Here is a 6096-nt window from a genome sequence, read left to right on the forward strand (position 1 = left end):
TGGTCTGAAACCTGACAGGTGAATTGGCTCCATTATAAAAGCAAGGTATACACTTCTTACCCCAGGCACAGAAGAGACATTAAATTCAGACAGCTAACACACAAATAAAAGCCCAATTTAAACACTGAAAATAATCAGTCCAGAAAACTACAATAACACTACAGTGGGAAACAAATGTCTGTTTGTAGTGTAATTCCTTGAAAGATGAAGAGCTGGTTCCCCTGGATGCTGCTGTCTTTGTGGGAGGCACTGCTGCCTCAGACAGTGCAGCCCACAGCAGAGATGTCATTGTGTCAGGCTGACATCTGATGTGTTCAGCCTCCTGCAATGTGAGATCTGCTTATTATTTCCCTCTTCATGACAGAGGTTCACGGCAACCTATTAGCTCTATTTCTTTTATTTATTGCACTACAGTGTTCAAAACCCTTCCTGAAAACAGGACTGCACTACAGAAGTGCATAGCAGTTTGCTTTCCTTCTCCAAATAGCACCTTTTTTCTGCTTCCCAGCATTTCTGCAGAGGGACGGTCTTGTCACAGGCTTAGATGAATCTTGGATAAAGGTGTGTAAATAAACACCTCACCCTGTGCCTGTGCCTTGGGACCATGTGGAGTACACAATTAGTGGGGAGTTTGTCCTGGTTTCAGCAAAAGAGACAGGGACCTGTTGAAGTGGATCCAGGGGACAGCCATGGAGACTCTCCAAGGGCTGGAGCCCGAGGAAAGGTTGAGAAAGCAGGAGCTGTTCAGAGGGTACTGTGTGACCCTCCACTACTTACAGAGGTCTTATATAAGAGAGGGAGAACATTTTTTTGCAGTGATAGGACAAGAAGGAATAAGGATTTTGAATGAAAGGAGAGAGATTTAGATTAGATATTGGGAATAAAGTCTTTACTAGAGGGTGAGGGTGGTGAGGCACAGGAAGAGGTTGCCCAGAGAAGCTGTGGCTGCCCCATCCCTGGAAGTGCTCAAGGCCAGGCTGGATGGAGCCTTGAGCAACCTGATCTCATGGAAGGAGTCCCTGCCCATAGCAGGGGGGATGGAACTATGTGGGCTTTAATGTCCCTTCCAACCCACGCCCTTCTGTGATTCTCCAAAACTTTGTAAGAACAATTTCCAAAGTAAGTTTCAGAAATCCCATGCAAATGCAGCAGAGACTTTCCATTGCAAACAGCTGTGGCCAGCCCAGTGGAGGGTCTCCCCTGCAGCCACCCCGAGGGTATTTCAGCTGCCTAATGGTGCAGGAGGGGGCTGAGCACTCAAACTCTCACCTTGCAGCCTCCTCTGGCTCCTGCTTCCCCCTGCACAGTGCTGAGGAGCCCTGTGAGAGCTGTCCTGGCCCAGCAGATTGCTCAGACAGAGCTGGCTCTGCTGTCAGCAGGACACTGCTCTGGCACTCAGCCTTCCAGCACATGGCATCTGAAATGAAACCCCACCTCTGGGAAGCTGCAGAGACAAGTGGCAAATGCGTCATGATTTTCTCACCCTGATACCTTCTCCTGCAAAGTGGAGTCCTGTGGGCAAGACTTCTGAACCTCTTATTCTATAATCATTCCAATTTAAAAAATACATTTTTTAACTTTACAGGGTGTTACAGGGATAAAGCAGAAGAGGTTCAAGCCTACCACCTACATCCTGGATGCACCAATAGGTAGCAGAGGTATTAAAGAGAAATCAAGTTTACCATCTCACTGATTGCACATGTCATAACACTAGAAAATGTTCCTAAAAAGCTGCCTGGATGACAGACTACTTTCTGAAAAACTAGGCACCACACCTGTATGAACCTGAAAGAATGTGTTTCATGTATGCCTGCTTCACAAAGCAGCATCCTGCTATTTGTTTGATGGGAGATGGCATTCCAAACAGAGGGATCAGGGAGGCTGCTCTTGTGTTGATATTTGCTTAACAATGTTCCAGCCACAAACACCTCCACCACACTTCAGCATGCTCTCTACAGGCCAGAAAAACACTGATGGCTGGAAGTCTTTCAGGGTTCTTTGTGGCTGCGCCCATAAAGGGAAAGGTGCACCACAAACATTCAAGGATGTCCTGAATCATTGTCCTGAAGAGTAACTGAGGAATGACAGAGAAAAAAATAGAACAAGCAGAGGGGAAGAACACCCAAGGAAACATGAGGCAATGAAAAACAGTTCTTGAGATGTATTGCAAAAGCTATATTTAAAAGCAGAAAGAAGAGGTTAGTGTAGGATGTTGTGAGGGTTAGACCTGCACAGTGATGCTCTGTGGAAGCCTTTATTGGAATTCCTGCACTCCTGCAGTGACTTCATGGATGGGACTGTGTCCCACGTGAATGTAAAAATAAATCACCCAGATAATGTTGTAACACTTCAAATATACTTAATCTTCATGAATTTTTCTCCCAGAGATTCAGAGTAGTACTTGTTCAAAAGGGAATGATTGTAGAATTTGAAATGTAAGTATTCAGAGAGGAAATTAATGTCTAATTATGAATGTTAAAAATAAAAACAGAGCTATTAATTTCAGAAGCAAATGATGAGTCCTTATGTTATGGAAAAAAATACCATCCCTCTAGAAAATATCTGAAGAGTCGATTGATATTTTTTCTATTATTTACTCAAATTACTGCCAAAATTTTCCTCTGACAAATTCTCTCATGAAACTGTTTTGTATTTTTTCATTCAGTTGTCACCTTTCAAGAAGATCTCAGGTTCAGTAATAATTAATGCAAAACTAAATGTGAGTTTATTAAACTAGAGGACTTTGGTGAAAAGCTTAGTACAACTAAGCTTCCTAACTCAAATTAAAATGGTACCATCAGGTCTCAGGCCAGATTATGAAGAATACAATTTCTCTGAAATTACTCCCTTGACAGACACCTAAGTAAAAGGCAGTTTAAAACACAATGAAAAGGTCATTATCCTCATTTTTTAGGCCTGCAGCTCCCAAGGGAATGCTTAAGCATCCTTTAAAATATATGGAAAATGGGAGGGTAGAGAATGGGGGGCAGAAAGGAGGCTCAGGGCTCCCTGCTACGTGTTCCTGCGGCAACATAAGGGGAAGAGCAAAGAAACCTCTGCAGTGCCAAGGCCCAAACAGACTCAAACCAGGAAAGGAGGAGCTTTCATTTGGTGGAACACCAAGTGCAGGAGCCACTTCACATGCCAAGTACCACACAGAATCAGAGAATATTCTGAGTTGGAAGGGATCCATCATAATCACAGTCCAGCTCCTGGCAGCACCAGCCCCAAGAGTCACATCATGGGCCTGAGAGCATTGTCCAGACACTCCTGGAGCTCTGGTAGGCTTGGTGCTGTGAGCACTTCCCTGGGGAGTCTGTCCCAGTGCTTGACCACCCTCTGGGTGAAAAACCTTTCCCTGATATCTAAACTAAGGCTTCCCTGACTCATTTCTTTCAGCACATCCAAATTTGAACACAGGATTTTGTATAAAAAGTGTTGACCCATAACTGTTGGCCAAAATGCGAGAATTTAGGCCCAGGTCCAGGTAATGACTTTCTTTTATAAAAAAAGGACACATTTTCTGTTGTTCCAGTGGATTTAGTTCAATTGCACCAAAGACAGCATTCAATTTATTGTAAGCAACTGGAAAAATATGAGGAGCAATTTCTTATTCCCTCAGAGAACCTTGCCAGACTTGCAAACCTCCCTTTCCCTGGAGGGCATTCAAAATGCACCAAATAACAAAAATCCCCAAAGATGCATAATTAATGTGGTAGTTCAGCTATGACGTTGAAAAACAAGGAAAACATTGTATACTTCATTAATAAAAAGATTGTTTAAAATTGCACTTCTGAAGTTGAGACCAGAGGTCCAAATGTAAATTATACCAGAATCTGGAGTGCCAAAAGCATTATCTTTATTTTAATAATGACATGTTGTCTCCACTGCCTTCTCTGTAAAACTCCAAAATGCCAATTATCCAAGGAAGTTTACAGCTTCTAAGGTGAATTTTGCAATTCACCTGTCACTGAAGCAGCTGTGACCAGACTGCTGCAGCAGTGCCAGAGTTAAAAACTGAAAACTGAGAGGTTGTCCTGCAAGCTCAGCCACAAATTACGGCAAATTTATGGTGGTTTTTAGAAGTGCAGTACAGGCCAAAGAGAAGCTCTTGGCTGTGGCTAGCACGGCAATGCAGCCTGAGCAAGCTACAAGCTGAGAGGCAGGTTCATCACTAGAGCCTGTCCCAGTCCCACCTTGCAGCTTCACAGCTCTGGCAAGGTCACAGGATGAGTGCAGCAAGGTTCCCCAGCTGAAATGGACCATGAAGTTACCCCTGGATGCTGATGGGACACTTTGGCAAGTGGAAGCTCTGCTCAGCCAGGCTGCTGCCCAGAGAAAGATGAGATGAGATTTTGGATATGATTAAGATTTCACTTCATGGCTTTTGCCCAGATTCTGAGGTGATGTATCTGGTCAAAACATTACCTGTTTGAGGTTGCAACAAAGAAAAATTAGTCCATGACACGCCTAGAGTTCACAGATTGCATGTTTCATATTAATGACATAATAAACATTTTCATTTTTGTACCAAAAGCAATATGTGATTTGAACTAATGTCTGCATTTCAAGTAGTTCCATGCATTAAAGCAAATAGCAAATATGTGCAAACTAACCATCCAGACTGGTGGGGGCAATAGATCTTTTTAAGAAACTCTTTTTACAAACAAGAACTTGCCTTAGCGAGGATTAAAGAAGCAAGGAAAATGAATTAATCAAAATATTTTATTTGCTCTATTATATATAAATAAATTATAACATATGTGTAAGCTATGACATTCTTTCCCTCATGTTCAACTTAAATAATTTCCTACGGACCATGAGATGGAAGAGCTCTGGAATTTACTTACAATTCTTAGCAGCAAGCCAACAAAGGAAGTGGTTACACAATAAAACATAAAAATAACATAGTTCATGGTGAAATATAGCTAAATTATATTCAGAGGCAATTCTTTGCTACTTGCTTATAAACAAGTGGTACTAATCTGAACATAGGGAAATTGCTTTCTCAATGTAAGCTGGTTTGTACCAGAGAAAGCACACTTAAGCACAAGTTGTTACATAAGCTGCTCTCCTAAGGATGCACTTCAAACAGTTTCTCAGTAGAAATCTTCCTGAGAATGATACCTGAGTTTTGCTGCCCTGCTGATGGAAATCAGAGACAAATGGATCTAGCTGAAACTATCTGGAGCATAACTTCAGGCACTTTCAACCTTGGTGAACCTTCAACCTTCTCCAAAGTCTTCCTGAAAAAGTTTTTAGATTGATTTTAAGAGGCATTTATGCAAAATTGTGAAAATGTAGTGAGAATTACCTTTGGATGAAACTTTATCATCTCTGTGCAGTGCCCAGGTACTTCCTGGTATGCTTCTAAATAAGCTTACGTAGGATACCCAGGATGGGAAAGGGAGGTGAATAAAATGAGTTCCTTTAAACCTCCACCCAAATCCAGTACAGGGAGTCCTACCCCTCACCAGAGACCCTTCATCCCCATCCATGCCAGGCTGCTCTGTGCCAGCTGGGTCACTCTGCACATCTGGAAGGATTCATCCAGCTCTGGGGCAGGGCCAGCTCATCTTACTGGAGATCAAGCACCTCTAAAACTGCCTTTTTTTCCCCTTCATAAACTAACTCCCTGCATTTCAATTCTTTGAAGTGTGAAAACATCAGACTGTGGCCACTCTGCACAGAGAGGTGAGTAATGAAGAGAGCAATGAGAAATTTATCAAAGAAAGGGGAAACACCAAAGACTCTTTGAAGCTCCTGAGGCTTACATTCATGTTTGCAAGTGGTAAGGCCCAAAGGAGTAAATGTGTAGTTTGTTTCACTTCTGAAATCACAGTATCTAACCTACAAGCACTTGGGGGAGTAGGGGATTCTCTGAACTATCCCCAGTTTAGTCCCACCAGCTGGCACATATTAAATATGGTCTTAGAGCGCATCTCCTCATTTAAATTCATTTGAGGGCAACACAGTTTGCACACTCTGTGAGCTAAAGCACTGTAAGTGGCAATAACTCTGAGACTTGGTGGGTGAGGTTTCTTTGGTTTTGTTTTTTTTTTTCCACAAAAGTGCACTCCTGACAAGGTAAACCCT

The sequence above is a fragment of the Melospiza melodia genome, chromosome 6, assembly GCF_035770615.1.
Source record: "Melospiza melodia melodia isolate bMelMel2 chromosome 6, bMelMel2.pri, whole genome shotgun sequence".
NCBI lineage: Eukaryota > Metazoa > Chordata > Aves > Passeriformes > Passerellidae > Melospiza > Melospiza melodia.